We start from the raw sequence: 25,230 nt of genomic DNA, 5'->3' as shown, positions 1-25,230 counted from the left end.
TGGTTTAACGCCGCTTTTAACAGTATTCCAGTTATATCACGGCGTGTCAGCTTAATGTGGGAGGAAAGCCCGAAGTGATGCAGGTCTCAGACGTTTACCACTTATGTGAAACCCACGAGCACGGGTATGGTGCTGACAAACCTAGAAACATAATCGGGGCGAACCACGGGTCCTGTTGGTCCTGTGGGTACCCGGGTCCTGCTCAGTACCCATCCGACCCGGTTACCCGTGTTACCCGTCCCAGCCCCAACGGATACCCCATTGAGACACCCGACTCCGAGCCTACCAGTCCTTGTTTTAGCCCCATGATGCAGGGGAAACCAGTATCATTTTTAGTGTCATTTGGCATGACGCGACCGAGGATCGAACCATCGCCCCCATGCTCTGCAGAGAGACGCTCTATCCACTAGACCACGGAGGGGGTGAGTTTTATAATATTTAAGTCGCGGTATAAGGTATGTGTTTAGTTTTCACAAAAACACAGATGGATACTAGTAATTGTAATGGGGTGAACTATCTTAAACTCATCTATGTGTTTATAACATGTATATTCATCATGTATATTTCACATCTTATCCATTGTCATCACATTCTAATTTTGTGATTTGACGGATCTGATTGTGTGATGTTTACACATACGGGCAAAAGCAATTATACGAATCGTTTAAGTATATACTGAACGGCAAAAGAAACGTCACCCCAAGTAACATTGCATGGATTTTTGTCAAAGTTTCTAAAATTTAACATACCTTTGTCCGGAAAAAATTAATTTGATGATAACAAAACAAAGCAGATGACAATAAAACCGATCGCCAAAACGCATCACGGCAACGGCCATGGTAGCCCGATGCACGTGAGTTCCGTGCAAATTGAAATGCACATGCGTTCCCCCATTTCTTGCCCTATAAAAACATTCATTCGTTATTGAATTGCTACCACATGCCAAGATAGACAAGAAATGAGTGACACCACGCCGTTGGGCGATTGCAAGCTGGACAAACCGCCCGGCAAGTAGCCAACGCATTTCAAGTCCACGTAAGGACCATATACAGGCCCCAGCAACGGTACCAGACCACCAACACTACAGAGCTGGATGGTCAGATTGTGCGACAGCATCTTGAAGATTGCTTTGTTACTGCTGCGGAAACTGCTCGACAGACCGTGGGGACACACCAGGGACACATTAGTGCAGACACCGTGCGTCGACGATGGACGGCAGATACCTCCACTATCACAAGCCACACCGAGGACCATTGTGACACCACGTCATCGAAGGGACCGTCTTCACTGGGCAACACATCACCAGTATTTGCGCCACCAGCAGTGGAGAAGAATCTTCTTCTAAGACGAGAGCCGTTACTTTATCTCAACAGCAGATTGAACGTTATTCGGATGCTTGTGTTGTTCTGAGAGACTCGTGGGGTGGTCCGAGCATCATGGTGTGGGGTGGAATTAGAACAGGGTCGGCCCTGTGGTCTTCCAGAACATTGGTCCAGGGAGGGGTAATGGTGTCACAGCAGTTCGGTACATTGATCAAGTCTTGAAACCACACGCCATACCTCATTTGGCACATCGGCGCAACCACGAGTTCCAGCATGATAACGCCCTTGCCAACACTGCGAGAGCAACAAGAGACTTTCTCCAGCAGAATGGTATCAGCACCCTCAGTCCCGACTTAAATCCCATGGCACCTGTGGGACGAGATTCAAAGACGGTTGAATGACGTCCGACCATGGCCGACAGCTGCAGCTGAACTGCGTCAAGCGTTCCTCAGAGTGTGGGCTCAAGTGCCTGTGGTCTTCATCAACCGCCTCATCCATTCCATGTATCGACGTTGCATGGCAGTCATCAATGTACATGGCGGACAAACGAGATACTGACTTGTGATGCCATTTTCTCAGAGACTTGTGTTTATGTGTTTTTGTGTTTAAGAATATTTGACAGTTTTATTTCAACCTTGACGATCAGTTTTGCCAGGTTTCATCTTTTTGATATGTCTCAAAGTATGTTTACAGTGTTTGGACAAATAAAGTTTCTCATCTATCTATCCATGGTAACGTTTATTTTGCCGTTCAGTATAATTTATCGCAATCAAAATCAAAATGTTGTTAAAAAATTGCCGTAAATTAATCACCTAATCGCAGCTAAAACGTGTGCTTCTGAAAGCCCCAATTCAGGACACGTGATGTCGTGTCAAATGCCTTTAACCGTGAAAGTTTGCTGCACGTGCAACACGATGTTATTTGGACACTTGGGGTATAAAAAACATTGTCTTCTGTGGCATCCAAATCAGCGTACAAATAAAACAAGCATGCCAAAACTATCGAAAGAAGGGTGAAAGGGCAATAGGTATAATACAGAATGTAGCTACACGTGAACACATAACAGTCACCCTGGCCATACCCTGAACAGTCCCAGAAGTGGACCGCGTCATACAGTCGAGGAACAGATTCGTCACAGTGACGTCATCGTCAGCAACTGCTCTTGGACATCCTGTCAGTCGACGAACTGTATCGAGGAGACACGGTATTCGCTCTTTCACACCGAACTGCGGAATAGCCTTGATGCCTAAACCTCGACGTGAAAGTTGGGGGTGGGCACGTACCATCCGCCACTGGGAACAGGCACCCTTTCCTGACAAAAGTCGCATTTTGTTGCATTCAGGCGATCATGCCATGGACGATGGTAACATGATGGTTTGGGGCGGTATCTGTCGACAGCAGAAGACGAATCTGGTCACCTATGCCCTATTCACTCTGGGTAATAAATACTGGAATCGATAACACATACAGAATCCACTGATCAGATAACACATACATACTCTACTGAACAGATAACACACATTCCTAATGTACTGAACAGATGACACACATACATAATGTACTGAACAGATAACACATACATAATGTACTGAATAGATAACACATACATAATCTACTGAACAGATAACACGCATACATAATGTACTGAACAGATAACACACATACATAATGTACTGAACAGATAACACACAGACATACTCTACTGAACAGAAAACACACATACATAATGTACTGAACAGATAACACACATACATAATGTACAGAACAGATAACAAATACATAATGTACTGAACAGATAACACACATACATAATGTACTGAACAGATAACACACATTCATACTCTACTGAACAGATGACACACATTCATAATGTACTGAACAGATAACACACATACATAATGTACTGAACAGAAAACACACGCACATAATATACCGAAAACATAACAACACACATACATATAATATGCTGAACAGATAACACTACTTTAGAGATATTAAGTCTACTGGGAAAGACAGCTGCTGAATAAAATTGGCTATGTTGTCATGTGTAGGGTCATTATCAATGAGGATGTCATTAAGTTTGTACAGATAAAGTTATGTAGTCATTAAGCACAGCATTAGACACTAGACAGTTATATAAGCAACAGAGCACCCACCCTCGAAGTCATTAAGTACATCATTAGACACTAGACAGTTATATAGCAACCGAGTACCCACCTATGTATGTATTCATTGAGCACACCATCAGACACTAGACAGTTATATTGCACCCGAGCACCCACTTGTACATTCATTAAGCACACCATCAGACACTAGACAGTTATATTGCACCCGTGCAACCACCCATAATGTTTTTAGTACATCATCAGACACTAGACAGTTATATTGCACCCGTGCACTCACCCATAGATTCAGTAAGCACCAGACGCTCGCAGTTATACTACGTATTATGCATGAACACTGCAACGGGCAGATCTGTGTAATGTCGACAAGACGAGATTCTGCACATTTCATTTTGTCAATAAATATGTCATCACAAATACCATATTAATATTTCTTCCAATGTCACCGACCAGGGCTTGGAGATGTAGCACACCTAAGTGCCTTTGATAAACACTAAAATCACGCAAGTAATGTGATGATCAGGAACACTACCCTGTTCACAATTAGCCTCGTTACAAACCCACAGCCTGTTTCCAAAAAAATATATCCTTTTTATCAGCATAGTTTCTTAATATGTCGTCGACTCGCCTGAGATTGTTTTCTATATCGTGCCACGAAACTCCACATGGAAACAAACTAGACGTTTCGACACCGGAGGAATAAGATGAATTGGATGCGTACTTTGAGGTAGAAACTGATGACATAAAACATGTTTATAATCAACTTTGAGGTAAAACTAGCTTGATCCTCATGGACATGTTGTGCTTGTATCTGCCAGACCTCCACCTGGCGACTCCTGCTGTGAGGGGTACACACGGCGTTTCATCCTCTTGCTTGAGCGTTGGAAGTTATCCACGAGAGAGGGCGTGTAATTAGAAAACAACCTGATAATATTTATTAAAAATACATTCGATTGAAACGTGGGAAAGAATGGAAATTCCCACTAGTTGAATGGTTCTTTTCTTTGATGTGAGAAAATATAATAATTGACAAACCCTAACGGCATGCACAAATCCCGACGTGACCATTTGTCTTGCCTAGCTGCAGTGGGCGACGAGTCCCCTGCTGCTGTAGCGCCGTCCCATGACACAGGTAATACAGGCCTACACAACCAAACATCATTTATCAAAAACAGAAAAATTAAAACGCTATAGATTGTTGAATAATAAATAGGTGGGCTCTCCCAGAGGGGTTGACGCATGCAGCAAAGGTGATATACAGTGTGCGAGATGGCTTGGTTGGAAGCACCGTCGGTACTCCCCCATCCATCACATGTGCTGGATCCCCGTGTAAACCCATTGCAACTGACTTGCTACATTATAAATATCACATTTGTTTCACTTTCGGGTGAATAACTGCCATGTCACATGAAACAAACCATTTTACGAACGAGGTATGATTTCATAGGGCAGTATTTCCTAAACATTGCCATTACGGCGAATAGCTAATTGATTTATAAATTAAAAACGTCACGTGTGTGCGTGCATGTGCATGTACATGTGTGTTTGTATGTACGTGTGTGTGCATGTAGGTGCGTTTGCGCGAACGTATGTCTCATCCCAGTATAAAAGGTGCTGCAGCGTGGAAGGTAGACGGAGGCGGGAGGAGGGGGGTGGGGTTGGGGTGGGGGGGGGTGGGGTGGGGGGTTGGTCCACCTGGACTGTATAACCCAGTCAGTATAAGGGCGGAGACATCAGCCGGACAGGAGCTAATACTGGTGATGCATTCCAGGGCTGCTGTGTCCACTCCTCCAATGCCGGAATCGACCTGGTGTTGAGCCGAGTGCTTGGGGATCGGTCTACTCATGACGATGGCGGTGCGATAGTAATTGCCCTGTATAGTCCCGATTCCCCTGTATAGTCCTGAGTGCCATGTACAGGCCTGGTCGCCGTGTATAGTCCTGATTGCCCTGTATAGTCCTGATTGCCCTGTATAGTCCTGATTGCCCTGTATAGTCCTGATTGCGCTGTATAGTCCTGAGTGCCCTGTATAGTCCTGATTGCCCTGTATAGTCCTGATTGCCCTGTATAGTCCTGATTGCCGCGTATAGTCCTGATTGCCCTGTATAGTCCTGATTGCCACGTATTGTCCTGATTGCCCTGTATAGTCCTGAGTGCCCTGTATAGTCCTGATTGCCCTGTATAGTCCTGAGTGCCCTGTATTGTCCTGATTGCCCTGTATAGTCCTGATTGCCCTGTATAGTCCTGATTGCCGCGTATAGTCCTGATTGCCACGTATTGTCCTGATTGCCCTGTATAGGCCTGGTCGCCCTGTATAGTCCTGATTGCCGCGTATAGTCCTGATTGCCCTGTATAGTCCTGAGTGCCATGTACAGGCCTGGTCGCCCTGTATAGTCCTGATTGCCCTGTATAGTCCTGATTGCCCTGTATAGTCCTGAGTGCCCTGTATAGTCCCGATTGCCCTGTATAGTCCTGAGTGCCATGTACAGGCCTGGTCACCGTGTATAGTCCTGATTGCCCTGTATAGTCCTGATTGCCCTGTATAGTCCTGATTGCCCTGTATAGTCCTGATTGCCACGTATTGTCCTGATTGCCACGTATTGTCCTGATTGCCATATATAGTCCTGATTGCCCTGTATAGTCCTGATTGCCGCGTATAGTCCTGATTGCCACGTATTGTCCTGATTGCCCTGTATAGGCCTGGTCGCCCTGTATAGTCCTGATTGCCACGTATTGTCCTGATTGCCATGTACAGGCCTGGTCGCCGTGTATAGTCCTGATTGCCCTGTATAGTCCTGATTGCCACGTATTGTCCTGATTGCCATATATAGTCCTGATTGCCGTGTATAGTCCTGAGTGCCATGTACAGGCCTGGTCGCCGTGTATAGTCCTGAGTGCCATGTACAGGCCTGGTCGCCGTGTATAGTCCTGATTGCCACGTATTGTCCTGATTGCCATATATAGTCCTGATTGCCCTGTATAGTCCTGAGTGCCATGTACAGGCCTGGTCGCCGTGTATAGTCCTGATTGCCACGTATTGTCCTGATTGCCATGTACAGGCCTGGTCGCCCTGTATAGTCCTGATTGCCGCGTATAGTCCTGATTGCCCTGTATAGTCCTGATTGCCACGTATTGTCCTGATTGCCATGTACAGGCCTGGTCGCCGTGTACAGTAGTGTGGTAGTCGTGTGTAGTCGAGTATAATAGTGTATACTTCTGGCTGATGTGTATAGTTCAGAGTGTTTGAGTGAGTATGTTTTTTACGCCGCCTTTAGCAATATTTCAGAAAATCACGAAATGGGCTTCACGGATTCTACCCATGTGGTGAATCGAACCCGGGTCTTTGGCGTTACGAGCGTACAGTCTAACCATGCACTAGACCAACCGACTGCTTTATTGCTAATGTGAAAGTTTATTCACGGAGAGATTAAATAAAGTAGGCAGGGACTTACGAGTGGGGTTTTCAGGGGAGGGGTGGGTGCGTGATGTAATGCCAAGCGATGCGATAAAAATTGAAGTAGTTTATGGCCATAGTACAGACGTTATTCTTCTTTTGATTCTACCCCTATTTGGGTAAGGCCGGTTGGAGGCCCAGAGTAATGCATCATGGTCAGTTTATATCACAGTTAGAAGCAAACCTCATAATTTATGTCACGTAGGGCCTTCAGTGTAAGGACATCTCTGCCATATACCAACGAACGGACAACCGGCACGCAATCTCCACACGGGCTTCTAGTACTGGGGAGCTTTAAAATATTGGTCTTTAATTAATAATAAGCAAACTTCGACTGATCACGAATGTCACATTAAGAAAAAACACACACTTGTTTAAGAACTAAACGCTATAAATGTCAGAATACAACACGCACTGGTGAGTTTTATTAGATGGCACATGTAAAAGTAATCGCCGGCATTCAGGTTCACGATTCCTAGAAAGATCTACTGGGCATTGTGAGCGGGAGCTTTAACACAAAATAGAGTAAAAATAACAATGAAAACTATACCAAGTGATAAATCCTTTAACACGGGAAGATCCTTATCATATCTCAGGAGAAATTTAGAGAATCACAGAGACTCACGCACACACACTTCACATCCATATTCCCACAAACACACAGTTACTTACTTACTTACTCTTACACACACACATAACATGTATATTGGACTTAAAAATACTTGCCCCATTCAACTAGTGATAGCACTTATCAGCACAATGGGCCCTCAAGCCAGTATCAACATACACGCTCTGTCTCACCAGACACCTACACGTGTTTGTCCACAGCCAGCATCAACCTACACGCTCTGTCTCACCAGACACCTTCACGTGTTTGTCTATAGCCAGTATCAACATACCCGCTCTGTCTCACCAGACACCTTCACATCAGTATTATAGCCGGCATCAACATACCCGCTCTGTATCACCAGACACCTACACATCAGTGTTATAGCCGACATCAACATACCCGCTCTGTATCACCAGACACCTTCACATCAGTATTATAGCCAGCATCGACATACCCACTCTGTCTCAACAGACACCTTCAAATCAGTATTATAGCCAGCATCGACATACCCACTCTGTTTCAACAGACACCTACACATCAGTATTATAGCCAGCATCGACATACCCGCTCTGTCTCACCAGACACCTACACGTGTTTGTCCACAGCCAGCATCAACCTACACGCTCTGTCTCACCAGACACCTTCACGTGTTTGTCTATAGCCAGTATCAACATACCCGCTCTGTCTCACCAGACACCTTCACATCAGTATTATAGCCGGCATCAACATACCCGCTCTGTCTCACCAGACACCTACTCATCAGTATTATAGCCGGCATCAACATACCCGCTCTGTCTCACCAGACACCTTCAAATCAGTATTATAGCCGGCATCAACATACCCGCTCTGTCTCACCAGACACCTTCACATCAGTATTATAGCCGGCATCAACATACCCGCTCTGTCTCACCAGACACCTTCAAATCAGTATTATAGCCGGCATCAACATACCCGCTCTGTCTCACCAGACACCTACTCATCAGTATTATAGCCGGCATCAACATACCCGCTCTGTCTCACCAGACACCTTCACATCAGTATTATAGCCGGCATCAACATACCCGCTCTGTCTCAACAGACACCTACACATCAGTATTATAGCCGGCATCAACATACCCGCTCTGTCTCACCAGACACCTTCACATCAGTATTATAGCCGGCATCAACATACCCGCTCTGTCTCACCAGACACCTTCACATCAGTATTATAGCCGGCATCAACATACCCGCTCTGTCTCACCAGACACCTTCACATCAGTATTATAGCCGGCATCAACATACCCGCTCTCTATCACCAGACACCTACACATCAGTGTTATAGCCGGCATCAACATACCCGCTCTGTCTCACCAGACACCTTCACATCAGTATTATAGCCAGCATCGACATACCCACTCTGTCTCAACAGACACCTACACATCAGTATTATAGCCAGCATCGACATACCCGCTCTGTCTCACCAGACACCTACACATCAGTATTATAGCCAGCATCGACATACCCGCTCTGTCTCACCAGACACCTTCACATCAGTATTATAGCAAGCATCGACATACCCGCTCTGTGTGTACCTACATATGTACAATGATGGACTTCATCTTTTAAAAATGTAAAGGAAATTGCAATATATACTGTAGAGATAAACCTATTGACGTTTCAATTTAGAAATACCGTCATAGATTTGATAAGCGAGGGTGTAAGCGTTTCTAAATGCATATATTCAAATCACAGATTCTATATTCGTTCTTTCACAACCGATCAAAACGCTGAATATCATTTAAAGCAACACTGTACAATACAATCATTTATATCTCCGAATTTACAAAGGGACAAGGTCGACAGTCGTAATGATCACAACCTGTCCGAAGGGCAGAACTCCCTGCAGGAGATACACCGTAATTGGAACTGTTTACAATATGTCAACAAGCTGATTGACACAGGCGCGGAACACACAGGACCGAAGGTCACTCCTAGCCTTACCACACTGTTGTTCGCAGAAATATAAACAGTACTCAAAATGACCATGGCATTAACATATTTGCAAAATATTTAACTCAAAGATGACATGATTTTAGATGGACATCGGGACATCTCAATTGCACAGCATCCGCATCGATAAATGAAACTGTTGATGATGCAAGTGAAAGTGGTCAATGATGGTTAGTGAGTAATGGGACGAGTATGCCCCGCATCCTTAACATGTAGCTTCATGGTCGCCACATGGTCGTGACGTGGTCGTGTGTGCCCTACTTGGAGACAGCGTAGTAGTCTTTCAGTCTTACCCCACAGATGCCTAATGCACGACCCTTCGACAAAGGCAACACATCCAGGTCATTCTGAGAGTCTCTACATCTGTGTTTTCACCGTCATGTTCATCCGAGACGTCTCTACACCTGTGTTCCACCGTCACGTTCATCTGAGACGTATCTACACTTGTGTTCCGCCGACATCTGCTCATGGTTCCAGACAGTGTTTCTTTCACTATGAACAAGACGACATCTTCTGTCTCAAACATCTATCTATTCATCGCGCAGTCGATCATTGTTAGTAAGCAGTGGAGGGTACTAATGCCCCTCCCCCCAATAACGACGGACGCTTAGCTGACACTCATGGTCAAAATGTACTTGTTCATTCAAAAGGAGCTTCTTGTCATGGCCGACTTCGAGCAGAAGGGGTGAATATAGTCTGGCTTGAGAACACATTCAAGATTCCTCAAATGCACTAATACTGCCAATACGATGCCACATGCATGTATAAGCCTTCTGTTGAGTGCTGATACCAGTCCTGGACACTGGGTTGTACTGGTAGGGTAGCCCTAATTCGATCAGTTATCTCTGGCATCTGATTGTCTGTGTAATCTATGAGGAGATCCTCCATACGTAAGTCCAACTGTCTGTGACGCATGCCCAGTGTGTCGGTTCGTGGTGAGCAGAAGATACCCCGCGTGACGCTACTACCGGCGCTTGGGTGATTGGGTGACAAGTAATGATGGCCGCCTCACCACAATCCTTGATGTTCTTCCGGACACGGCCTTCTATTAATTGGTGTTTGACTTGTAGGGATGTGTGGATTTCATCAACTAGGGTAAATGGCAGGACACCTTCAAAGGGAATTCAGTACAGGTTTTATTTGTGGTAGAAACATTGGGTGCCTGCAACCAGCGAGCGACCAGCGAACCCAGACACTGATGGAGGAGCTCGTTGATGACTTGTGGTCTAGCTATGATACGTTGCTTTATCATATCAAAGGTTAGCCTGTCAGGAACAGGAACAGAAATAACTTCACTTTACGGGCAGCGTATTTCAGAAGTCGTCTTGACGATGCTTGTTTTAAAAACACTTTACGAGATGTCAAGTTCTTGAGCAATCACAACTTATAGTCAGCAACTGTCGCTGGGGGATGTATGAACTTGACATCTATTTTTCTATCAAACAGGACTGCTTCCATGGTCTAGTGGATAGAGCAGTTTCGATTCCTGTCGCTTCATACCAAAAGATGTTCATATATGGTACTTGTTGTTTCCTGGCGTTCGGCATTAATGTGTTAAAACAAGGACTGGTTGGCTGGGGTCAGTATATTGTGTTTGAATGGGGTATCCATGTTAAACTGCGGCATGGGTAATCAATATAAAACAATCATAAGTCCGGACTAGTATAAGCAGCACACACACTCATTGCGTCTTCACAACTATTCACACTCAAACACTCTCATTGTTCCTCGACAACTGTTTCACACTCAAACACTCTCATTGTTCCTCGACAACTGTTTCACACTCAAACACTCTCATTGTTCCTCGACAACTGTTTCACACTCAAACACTCTCATTGTTCCTCGACAACTGTTTCACACTCAAACAGCCAATATTCCCTCGACAACCGTTTCATACGAGTTGTTGTAGTGGGTGTCCCTGGTGGTGGTCTAACAACGAGTTGTTACAGTGGATGTCTCTGATGGTGGTCTTACAACGAGTTGTTACAGTGGATATCTCTGATGGTGGTCTAACAACGAGTTGTTACAGTGGATGTCAGTCATGGTGGTCTAACAACGAGTTGTTACAGTGGATGTCTCTGATATGGTCTAACAACGAGTTGTGACAGTGGATGTCTCTGATGGTGGTCTAACAACGAGTTGTTATAGTGGATGTCTCTGATGGTAGTCTAACAACGGGTTGTTACAGTGGATGTCAGTCATTGTGGTCTAACAACGAGTTGTGACAGTGGATGTCTCTGATGATGGTCTAACAACGAGTTGTTACAGTGGATATCTCTGATGGTGGTCTAACAACGAGTTGTTACAGTGGATGTCTATGATGGTGGTCTAACAACGAGTTGTTACAGTGGATGTCTCTGATGGTGGTCTTACAACGGGTTGTTACAGTGGATATCTCTGATGGTGGTCTAACAACGAGTTGTTACAGTGGATGTCAGTCATGGTGGTCTAACAACGAGTTGTTACAGTGGATGTCTCTGATATGGTCTAACAACGGGTTGTGACAGTGGATGTCTCTGATGGTAGTCTAACAACGGGTTGTTACAGTGTATGTCAGTCATTGTGGTCTAACAACGAGTTGTGACAGTGGATGTCTCTGATGATGGTCTAACAACGAGTTGTGACAGTGGATGTCTATGATGGTGGTCTAGCAACGAGTTGTTACTGTGGATGTCTATGATGGTGGTCTAACAACGAGTTGTTACAGTGGATGTCTCTGATGGTGGTCTAACAACGAGTTGTTACAGTGGATATCTCTGATGGTGGTCTAACAACGAGTTGTTACAGTGGATGTCAGCCATGGTGGTCTAACAACGAGTTGTTACAGTTGATGTCAGTCACGGTGGTCTAACAACGAGTTGTTACAGTGGATGTCTCTGATATGGTCTAACAACGAGTTGTGACAGTGGATGTCTCTGATGGTGGTCTAACAACGAGTTGTTACAGTGTATGTCTCTGATGGTAGTCTAACAACGGGTTGTTACAGTGTATGTCTCTGATGGTGGTCTAACAACGAGTTGTTACAGTGGATGTAAGTCATTGTGGTCTAACAACGAGTTGTTACAGTGGATGTCTCTGATGATGGTTTGACAATGAGTTGTTACAGTGGATGTCAGTCATTGTGGTCTAACAACGAGTTGTTACAGTGGATGTCTCTGATGGTGGTCTAACAACGAGTTGTTACAGTGTATGTCTCTGATGGTAGTCTAACAACGGGTTGTTACAGTGTATGTCTCTGATGGTGGTCTAACAACGAGTTGTTACAGTGGATGTCAGTCATTGTGGTCTAACAACGAGTTGTTACAGTGGATGTCTCTGATGGTGGTCTAACAACGAGTTGTTAAAGTGTATGTCTCTGATGGTAGTCTAACAACGAGTTGTTACAGTGTATGTCTCTGATGGTGGTCTAACAACGAGTTGTTACAGTGGATGTCAGTCATTGTGGTCTAACAACGAGTTGTTACAGTGGATGTCTCTGATGATGGTTTGACAATGAGTTGTTACAGTGGTTGTCTTTCATGGTGATCTAAGAACGGATTTTTGTATTGGATGTCTCTGTTTAAGATCTGAGCACGACTTGGAGTGGAAGTCGTGTAGTGGATGTCCTTGATGGTGGTCTAACAACGAGTTGTTGTAGAGGATGTATCTGTTCATGGTCTAACAACGAGTTGTTGTTGCGTTATCTGTAATGCGTGAACGACTTGTTATCTTGTATGTATCTGAACTCGGAGGTATGACGCAAAATGAGTCAGCTATATTGCCTGATATTTTGAAACAAGGATAATGAGTTATCCTTCTCACGAAGGACATCCGTCTTGGCAATATCAATCTAACATGATCCAACAGCAACGTCACTGAAATCATGTCTATGTTTACAGTTTGACCACGTGATATTAAGTTATGGGCTAAGGCAACATCAACGATTGATATGCTTCCATCCTGTTCCCAAATATCCCCGCACCAGTGTCTCAGCTGACGAATGTCGTAAGTCCCAAGTACTTTGTAAAACTAAAGATCGTGTTGTAAGAGGGAAGCCGATTACAAACCGACAGACGATCTATCAAATGGACTTACATTAAAAATTTATTGCGGATTTTAACTTCAGAGGCCGTGGATTTCCTTCCATTAGGACAACATTCCTCGGGAGTCTCTGATGGAAAAACACACCCAGAATGATAATAGTTTGTCAAAGAATTAGGCCTTTGGCGAACTGATGTTTCTACTTTTGCAAGGATCGGATCTAAAATTCCGACTCAACTAATCTCAAGTAATAGGCTTAATTATGCTTTGAAGGGCTGTTGGAGTCTGTGGTTGCAAACCCGCACTGATAATGAAATAGGGGAATGAAACTTGGCATCAAAAGAGATTTCGAGCATTTATTAATGTATGTGTGCCGTGCTGGCTGTTATTAATTACTTGTATATTTGTAGCTCGCTTGTATCCTAGATTAAATCTGTTTTCAAGGAGGTTTTGATGTAAAGATTGAATAGTATATACATGCATGTTTGTCTTTCTGCTTGGATTAAAGTATGACACAGTAACACTAGACGGTATTTTATTTATGCGAACGTTACTCTCCGTGACGTCCATTAAACTGCTGTGTCAGGCCTCGAACAACATCCCGGTAAATTAAACTCACAGTGTGTCGGTACAATAGCTACACCGGCTGGTGGCTGCGACAGTACAATAGCTACACCGGCTGGTGGCTGCGACAGTACAATAGCTACACCGGCTGGTGGCTGCGACAGTACAATAGCTACACCGGCTGGTGGCTGCGACAGTACAATAGCTACACCGGCTGGGGGCTGCGACAGTACAATAGCTACACCGGCTGGTGGCTGCGACAGTACAATAGCTACACCGGCTGGTGGCTGTGACAGTACAATAGCTACACCGGTTGGTGGCTGTGACTGTACAATAGCTACACCTATCAGTGACTGTCGTTACAATAGCTGCACCGGTTGGTGGCTGTGACTGTACAATAGCTACACCTATCAGTGACTGTCATTACAATGGCTGCACCGGTTGGTGGCTGTGACAGTACAATAGCTACACCTTTCAGTGACTGTCATTACAATGGCTGCACCGGTTGGTGGCTGTGACAGTACAATAGCTACACCTTTCAGTGACTGTCATTACAATGGCTGCACCGGTTGGTGACTGTGACAGTACAATAGCTACACCTTTCAGTGACTGTCATTACAATGGCTGCACCGGTTGGTGACTGTGACAGTACAATAGCTACACATGTTGGTTACTGTCATTACAGTGGCTACACCGGTTGGTGACTGCGACAGTACAATAGCTACACATGTTGGTGGCTGTCATTACAATAGCTGCACCGGTTGTTGGCTGTGACAGTACAATAGCTACACATGTTGGTGACTGTCGTTACAATAGCTGCACCGGCTGGTGGCTGTGACAGTACAATAGCTACACCTTTCAGTGACTGTCGTTACAATAGCAGCACCGGTTGTTGGCTGTGACAGTACAATAGCTACACCTTTCAGTGACTGTCGTTACAATAGCTGCACCGGTTGGTGGCTGTGACAGTACAATAGCTACACCTTTCAGTGACTGTCATTACAATAGCAGCACCGGTTGTTGGCTGTGACAGTACAATAGCTACACCTTTCAGTGACTGTCATTACAATGGCTGCACCGGTTGGTGGCTGTGACAGTACAATAGCTACACATGTTGGTGGCTGTGACACTACAATATCTACACCGGTTGGTGACTGTGACAGTACAATAGCTACACATGTTGGTTACTGTCATTACAGTGGCTACACCGGTTGGTGACTGCGACAGTACAATAGCTACACATGTTGGTGGCTGTCATTACAATAGCTGCACCGGTTGTTGGCTGTGACAGTACAATAGCTACACCTATCAGTGACTGTCGTTACAATAGCTGCACCGGTTGGTGGCTGTGACAGTACAATAGCTACACCTTTCAGTGACTGTCGTTACAATAGCAGCACCGGTTGTTGGCTGTGACAGTACAATAGCTACACCTTTCAGTGACTGTCGTTACAATAGCTGCACCGGTTGGTGGCTGTGACAGTACAATAGCTACACCTTTCAGTGACTGTCATTACAATAGCAGCACCGGTTGGTGGCTGTGACAGTACAATAGCTACACCTTTCAGTGACTGTCGTTACAATAGCTGCACCGGTTGGTGGCTGTGACAGTACAATAGCTACACATGTTGGTGACTGTCATTACAATGGCTGCACCGGTTGGTGGCTGTGACAGTACAATAGCTACACCTTTCAGTGACTGTCGTTACAATAGCTGCACCGGCTGGTGGCTGTGACAGTACAATAGCTACACATGTTGGTGACTGTCATTACAATGGCTGCACCGGTTGGTGGCTGTGACAGTACAATAGCTACACCTTTCAGTGACTGTCGTTACAATAGCTGCACCGGTTGGTGGCTGTGACAGTACAATAGCTACACATGTTGGTGGCTGTCATTACAATGGCTACAACGGTTGGTGTCTGTCATAACAATGGCTACGCCGGTTGGTGACTGTGACAGTACAAAAGCTACACGTGTTGGTGACTGTCATTACAATGGCTACACCGGTTGGTGACTGTGACTATACAATAGCTACACCTTTCAGTGACTGTGGCAGTACAATAGCCACACTTGTCCGTGACTGTGACAGTGCAATAGCTATACCTGTTGGCGACTGTGTCACGACGAGAGCTACACCTGTCAGTGACTGTGACAGTACAATAGGAGCAATGAGTTCAGATGCAGGAAGGGCTTCCAAACACTGTAAACATACTTTGAGACATATTAAAAAGATGAAACTTGACAAAACTGATCGTCAAGGTTGAAATTAAAGTGCCAAATGTTCTTAAAGTGAAACACAACACTAGTCTCTGAGAAAATGGCACCACAAGTCAGCATCTCGTGTGTCCGCCATGTGCATTGATGACTGCCATGCAACGTCGAAACATGGAATGGATGAGGCGGTTGATGAAGGCCATAGGCACTTGAGCCCACATTCTGAGGAACGCCTGACGCAGTTCAGCTGCAGTTGTCGACCTTGGTCATTCAGCCGTCTTTGAATCTCGTCGCACAGGTGCTCAACGGGATTTAAATCGGGACTGAGGGCAGGCCACTGCATAGTGCTGATGCCATTCTGCTGGAGGAAGTCTCATGTTGTGTGGCAAGGGCGTTATCATGCTGAAACTCGTGGTTGCGGCGACGTGAGGTATGGCGTGTGGTCTTAAGACTTGATCAATGTACCGAGCTGCTGTGGTACCATTGCCTCTCCCTGGACCGATGTTCTGGAAGTCCACAGGGTCGACCCTCTGTGCAAGACCAATTCCACCCCACACCATGATGCTCGGACCAACCCACGTGTCTCTCTCAATAACACAAGCATCCGAATAACGTTTCCCACGACGTCGCCAGACTCTCTCTGCCATCTGCTGTTGAGATAAAGTAACGGCTCTCGTCTGAGAAGAGGACTCTTCTCCACTGCTGGTGGCGCCAATGCTGGTGCTGTGTTGCCCACTGAAGACGGTCCCGTCGATGACGTGGTGTCAGAATGGTCCTCGGTGTGGCCTGTGACAGTGGAGGTGTCTGCTCGTCAATCGTCGACGCACGGTGTCCGCAAGAATGTGTCGCTGGTGTGTCCCCATGGACTGTCGAGCAGTTTCCGCAATTGTAACAAAACGATCAAATGCTGTCGCACAATCTGACGATCCTTACGTCGGGTGGTTCCCCTTGGTCTTCCACTACGTGGTCGGTCATCTTTTAGTATTGTTGGTCTGGTACCGTTGCTGGAGCCTGTATATGGTCCTTACGTGGACTTGAAGTGCATTGGCTACTTGCCGGGCGGTTTGTCCAGCTTGCAATCGCCAAAGGGCTTGATGTCGCTGATTCCTTGTCAATCTTGGGATGTGGTAGCAATTCAATAATGAATGAATGTTATCCGATCTGGGTGGAGTTTTCTAGGGCAAGAAATTGGGGATCGCATGTGCATTTCAATTTGCACGGAATTCACGTGCATCGGGTTACCATGTCTGTTGCCGTGATGCGTTTGGGCGATCGGTTTTATTGTCATCTGCTTTGTTTTGTTATCATCAAATTTCATTTTTCCGGACAAAGTTATGTTAAATTTTAGAAACTTTGACTCTTACTCAGATATTTAAATGACAACCTTTCATGCAATGTTACTTGGGGTGACGTTTCTTTTGCGGTTCAGTATATAAGCACGCCGGTGTGTAAAAACAAGCCAAATGGAATTATTGTTAATGAAGTGTTACGCCATGTTACCAGTTACAAGCATTCCTTGATGAATAGACATCCCAGTCTATCAAGGTGTAGTCTATCATCCCTATAGTCGGGTATTAGTGGCTAATACCATTTATTGATCATAGTAAGAATTTAAGAATTTTCATATGTAAGAATATTAATTCATAAAGAGGCGATAGATGGCGTTGGCAGCGACCTCTGCCCTTTTGCATAATATTGTTGTGTATCTTCTCACTCAGCCATAACAATCATAAAATCAATAACAAAATTTTCCCTTCAGAAAACCAGAGACCTAGTTCTAAAGTCAGTTTAGAAGACAAATATTGCAAATTGATTTCGTAAGAGAAAGAGCGTTTAGATCAGGGATCTGATCGCTGCAATTACAATAGAAATCAATGAAACCTCCATAGCTTTGTATTAAACAATACCTCGCTTGAATGGCTCCTCGTGTAACGCGGGAAGTGTAGGGGCAAGAGAATGCATTTAGCTTGTACGAGTGGCAAGGCGGGGAGTGATTTTCTGTACTTACCATAACACTGTGCAGTTCATTATGATATGAAGGTGAAATAAGTCGATAAATCGATAGTGTCATTTATTGGAGGGAATCAGTAATGAAATTCATGCAAATTCGATGAAGCAGTTAGGCGACTTCGTATCCTCTGCCATTTTGTGTTATCAAACAAAGAGAAGCAATTTGGACTTAAAAGGAAAGTGATATGGTTGGTACGCGCACTGAACACCGTCGCCAGCTCCAGAATGATTAAAGATGGGAGTCTATGATGGCAGCTGTGAGGGCCAACTGGAAGCGGTGTGTGTGTGTGTGTGTGTGTGTGTGTAGGGGGTATGGACGGGTGTGGGGGTGGGGATGGGTGTGGGGTGGTGGGGGGTGGGGTGAGGGGGTTGGGTGGGGTGGGGGATGTTAAAGAAGAATAAGGGAAATTATTTAAACATTACCATACCTAGCTGGAGACGGGGTTAGTAGTATAGGTAATAGGGGTTCTGGACCACTTCCACTGGAGCCGGATTTATTACCTATACTGCTACCTGCTACTACAGATGGCATTTTTTATGCCAAAATGATCATGCGATTCAATGATAGTCATGAGTTGTATTAAACGAAACATCCATATTAATTTATAATGAATAAAATTTACTATAGCCCACGAGGATATTGGAAATGTGTAGGAGCAATAAAAACATTAGCCACTGCGGCTAAGGTATCTAAAGATGTGGCCAAGGATTGGTTAAAGAAACAAGCGTTGTGGCAAATATATTTACCGGCACCGCGTTATATACCGAGGAAGAAGTTTGACATTTTTACAACGAATGAAGTTCATCAGGCTGACCTCTTGTTTCTTCCCCACGATAAGGTAAAACGCAAAACGTATAAATACGCTTTAACAGTAGTGGATGTGGCTAGTCGATACAAAGAGGCAGAGCAATTAACCTCGAAAGATTCAACAGAAGTAGCTAATGCACTGAGCTGCATATATAAACGCGTACCAATAAAATGGCCTAAGCTATTTCAAGTAGATCACGGTCGTGAGTTTATGGGATCGGTAACTAAACTGTTAACAAAGCACGATGTCGAAATCGTCCGTGGTGAAAGAGAGGCCCACCACAGTCAAGCTATCGTCGAAAGATTTAACAGGACATTAGCAGAACGTTTGTTTGGCAATCAGTATGGGATCGAAATGAAATCCGAGCGATTGAGATCAACCGAATGGGTGACACGATTATCAGCCGTTGTATCAGCGCAACCGATCCCATATGGTCCCTTAAGACGTATAACATTAGTCGATTGGTTATGAAAGAAGGAGAGCCTATTCTTTATTATCTTCAAGATGGACCGGGTAGGGCATTTGTACGAGAAGAATTGTTCATAGTTCCTGACGGTACGGTATTACCACCATAACCATAAGCATAAGTAGTTACACCATCATTATCAATCCATCTCTTTGTATCTTAGAGGGATAATGATGTCTTGTTCATTCTTAATCCATATATCCTATGATTGTAACCTCTTAAAGAGTTCATCTCGTGTTTGAACGTTCTACCATTGAATAATGATTCTTTATTACTTGCCCGTGAAGAGATCACCCGTTTAATAAACATACAGCTTTATTACACATTGTGTAATACCAAAACGGGTGCTTATGTTCTCTCGGAACACGTTTCACGAACAAATATTGAAAGCTCTCAACATCCCTTGGCGTATTCAACGACATTGTGTGTGGAGATGATAGATCACTGGGAGGAGCTTATGTACACTCGATGACCCCAGCAACCTTGTTGCTAGGCTGACGTCACATGGCATTGTTTCGCCGATGGATCTTGCAACAAAATTCAAGAAATTACGTCATCGGGTATTGTGACGTCATTGTAAACTTTGAGCTGCAAGGCCCCGTTCCACAAGGCGATCGTACTCTAGCGCAACGACAGTCGTTAGTCTAAGTTAAATTATGTGAGTTGTGATAGCCTTAGCACTACGATAATTTTGTGGGACGAACGCCTGAAATCTATAGGTGGACCATTGTATGATATTAAATTCATACGTTTCAACTTTTGACGTGTTTGAAGTATTATTCTGTTAAACTCAATTGGATTATGTCATGCAGGGATCGTGTAGGTGTCAGCCTATTTACACTCAACAGTATAATTCTAAAAAACATTATAAATGATAAGTAATAAATAAAATACTAAACTCGCTCTCGTGTAAAACCAATTTTATGAAACTCGTGAATAGTTGTGGTATCTGACTCGCTTTCGCTCGTCAGATACCAGAACTATTCACTCGTTTCATAAAATTGGTATTACACGGGAGCTCGTTTAGTATTCTATATTTATACTGTTCGTGTTTGATATGCTTTTTTACTACATACTTCTTAACACCCTTAGCTTTTCTTATCTCCCCATTATTGGACTTCTTTATAGAATACATCTTAGGTTTTAATCCTACATACTCCGCTATAGGGGTCCCAGCACATTCATCCTTCATCTTACCTAACAGCTTTTTATTTACTACGCTGTGCAGTGGATTATCTTTAGGGTAATCGCTCGTGTCGTACATATCTATTTTTTCTACCATATCTTTATACACATCCTCCGTTTGTATTTCCATCAACAAAGAATTTGTGTCGGTATATAACACCTCGCATCTATCGCAGTATTGCTTTTTAAGTTCGTTGTAATAAAAGTCATACATCAAGTGTTTTGACAAGTCGAGAATACTCATACCGACGTACACCGGTCTGTTGAATTTTATATTACTTTTCTGCAAATGCAACACCGGTCTGTTGAATTTTATATTACTTTTCTGCAAATGCAACGCGGCTAAGTCGTTATCGAATATCTTGCTTCTGTTAAAAGCCGGACTGACTATAAGTTTCCTGAGTCTTTCTTCCTCATTAGATCTGACTAATTTAACATCAACACGCTTCCTTAGATTCTCCATAGTTTTACCATGAGCTTATACAGATTCTTTTCGAAATCGCTGGTAGCTATCTTTCTTAATTCTGTGTTCAGCCTTATATAGGGCTCCATCCAAGGGCTTTGATCAAACTTTAGAACTCTGTGTATTTTCTTTAGTTTCATACCTAACGATAGATACAACTGGAGATTTCTGTAGTGAACTATATATTTTGTCTTATCCATAAAATTTGGTACGAGTTTTTCTACGTAAACTAACCTACTATTACCCATCAAGGAGCGTTGATATTCCGACATCCAATCTTTATTAACCATTAATCTTTCGGGAGCTAGCGAATAACTGTTATGATCTTTATGTAACAAACTTGGATATTCTAGGTCAACTTCTAGTATGTACCCTTTATTCTCATCATTATTATGGATATTATGGATATCATTCACATTGATATTATTGACATCATTGACCCACTCAAAACCACCCATGGGTAAAGGTTGACTCATAGCCCATCCGTACAAATTGTTAGCGTCGAGATATAATATATGCGTGTCGGGTTCACTCGGATCGTATCCTTCCACTAATATATTATTAGCCTTATAATACCTTTTTGCCGCCATTGATATACCCCCTCTTAATCCTTTCTCAATACACAAGTGCATATCGTAATCTGTGAGTAGTTTTAGTTCTACGCCGGTCTTCTTCAACAATGCATCTCACGATAGTCTGGGACTGGAATAGTACCATGCCGGGTCCAAACCGTATTGTTTTAAACATGTCTTTCTAAATATCTCGAATATATCGGCGAGTAACAGTACATCAGTTTTTAAGTACAGATCGTGATAATCGCCTAAATTCTTACAACCTAATTTATCCCAGACCATCAGAGCGTGTTCATAATCGGCATCTGTTATTTTAGATTCTGTCAAGTTACTATAGAATTATTCGAGGGGTTGTAATTCAGTTTCTTCGAATCTAGACCAATCATCCATATATTCGTAGGGATATACACCTTTTCTCAGCAACAAATGAGAACAATTGACGAGTTATCTTATCGGTATATTGATTTGTTATCGCAAAATCATCGGGATTGTTCGCATTAGCTATATTGTCCAGGGAAGATAACAGAATCTGTACGGAGTCTATGAATTTAAGCCCATTACTTTGGGTTATTCTAGATTTCCCATCCTTGTCCCTATAATGTATAGGTTTAGTCAACTAGAACGATATGTATTTTTCCATATTATCAGGAATGCACGTTAAACCGCCGTCGGTCTTTGAGATAGCTTGCATAATGAGATGTGAATCGTATCCCCGAAGGTTATGAAACACAACGGGGATGGGTATTGTTTGAGAATTCATTTTTAGTTTCAAGTTACACTCGTTATGGGCGATAATTACCCGTGACGTGACAATGATCTCTTATGGAATCCCCATCCAGGGGTTTATTACAAACATGACAACTCGTTGACTTCTTATGGGCCCTCCAATCATCCCTCGTCATACACATGGGTTTCTTACATGATAATTTTTCCCTGATTATTCTCGCTTCATTTTGTAGATATTCTAGGAACTTTCCCGCTGCATCGAGACCTCTGTAAATCACGGGAGTGTTTGTTTTCCCATCGTACCTTACAACTATATATCCAAACCCACAAGGAACATGTTCTTGAGTTTTGTACGTAAAACTACTATCTTGATTATTAACTTGGTTGGTATTTTCCATGGGCTTGATAAGCGCTTCAAGGTCGGCGTAAATTAGGTACGGTACTGGCATTTGATTACAATAATGTTCAAATTTTAATATATTTTTTCCCTCTTTAGGCATATCGATCCTGATAGCGGTCTGTCCAACACCTCTACAGTCTTCTTTATGCGCTTCTAATAGATCTTGTAGGCTGTACCCATGTAGGCATCTTTCGCAGAAATATTTCTTTCCCTTATATTTAGTTTGATCGTATAATAGCCCCTTTAAACTCTTTATCCACGTATAATGATATTTACCATCTTTTTCGATCAAAAATGAATTGATTCTAGAAATATGTTCTGGAGCGGAGCTTATCCTGTGTACAACAATTCCTTTAGAATGTCCGAAAACATTTATAGCTAAATTATTTTGCTTTTCCACCTTATCAATTTGTGATATTGGTGTAGGTTCGTCTGTACCATCGAAGTTGAGTCCATCGTTTGGGGGATAGCTAGAAGGTCTATCCGGATGCTTGTCTACGGGGAACAATGCAGATCTTATCATCATTCTTAAACAGTCATCGGATTTATTTTTACGTTAATTATGGCTTTTTTCTTCTTATAATACGGGGGTAAATCTATATAAGATCCACCTTTGAAGGGCATATAATTTGCTATATCTAAATATAAACTATAGATTTTATCCACACCCCAACCCGAACCTCTATTAGTCCAACGTTCTAAAGTTTCCTGTATCCTCTGAATTCATGTATCTAATGATGCGTTTATAGTATCAGATTCAGTTATAACTTCTTGATTGCTACAGAAATATGGTTCGGTATATTCGGTGCTATCGTCTGTGTTACTTTTATTCAATAACATTTTAATCGTCAGCTGGTATTTTATACTATGTAAATCATCTAACTCCTCGTTAATTTTACTCCATATGATGGGCTTAATATCGTTAACATCCATGTTGGAATTAATATCCATCTTCCAACCTCTTAGATATTTACCAACACCGGCGGATATGGGTACAAATATTAATTCTTGTTGTTTATCATCATCATTATCAATATCAACATTATTATCATCATCATTATTATCTAGTAAAGTGATTAATTCAGCTCTTCTCATTCGAGAATAACCTCTCAGCCCACTGTTTCTTGCTTGAGCTTTGAGTTCTCTAACAGTCCGGGGTTTGTTGTATTCCAAACCTAGTAAGGCAATCAATTCAGCTTTTCTCATTCGAGAATATCCACGTAGACCAGGTTGCTTTGCCATAGCTTTTAACTCTCTGACAAAAACCATTGTGGTTGAATGGTATATGCAAAATGAGACAAATGTCTAATTGGTTGTTTTCATATATCTAAATACGTATTCTCCCAAACCTATTCCTCTCATTGATGTAATCTCTCTTCCTAGCATAAATAATCTGGTTCCTGACCCTATCAGCACCGTGTTCCTTACATAAACAATAACGACCTTTGACCGCTATCCCGCATACAGAACACGTATAGTTTATGTTTCCGCGCCTGATGTAATAATTGTGTATGCCGCAGTAAATTTCAACACAGCGTCGGTTACATAGAGTCTTCTTACCCATGAGTGTAAATTTGCAATTATTCATGGTTATACATCTATCATATCATTTGTCTAAATGCAAATCACATCTACACTGGTGATGCATAGCCACAGCTGTGGTTATTTATGTGTAATTGTATAGCTGAAAATCAATACAGCAGTCAATCCCATAATCAGAAATTTTACCTCGCGGTTCTTTTGTTCCTCTGACGGTGTATAAAACTGACTCATTGTTGGTCTCGGCATTGGGTCGAGGTTTTTCCCATAAACGAGGAAGTATTCGTGCATGGCAGATTCGACATCCTTAAACGTTTGAATTGAATGTCCTTCCTTAAGCAGTTTTTCATGAATAAAGTCTAATCTCTTCATTCTCTGCCGCGTATATTGTGACTGGGCTGCTTAGAGTTGTTCCATTGCTTCCTTATGTCGTTTACTCTCCTCTTCAACTTCTTTAGCGTTTGATTCCTTCATACTAGAAAATGAATAATTACTCCCCGAAAAAGCTAGAGCATTAACAATAGCTCCACCGACCATCATCGCAATTGTTGCCATATGTTTAATAATATAAAATATTCAAATGTTTAATTACTTCATTATGTCTTCCGGGATAAGCCCTTGTTTGATGAGCATATCCTTCATTGCCATAGCCAATCAAATATCCAGAACCATCATACCGATGTCAAAACTATTAAAATCTAGCTTGGGAGGTGTGGCTTTAGTAATCATTTTAGCCATACGAGCATAGCCAATGGCCAAGC

Source organism: Haliotis cracherodii, unplaced genomic scaffold (assembly GCF_022045235.1).
Source record: "Haliotis cracherodii isolate W230 unplaced genomic scaffold, xgHalCrac1.p SCAF_13, whole genome shotgun sequence".
Classification (NCBI taxonomy): Eukaryota; Metazoa; Mollusca; class Gastropoda; order Lepetellida; family Haliotidae; genus Haliotis; species Haliotis cracherodii.
This window is presented reverse-complemented; position numbering follows the sequence as displayed.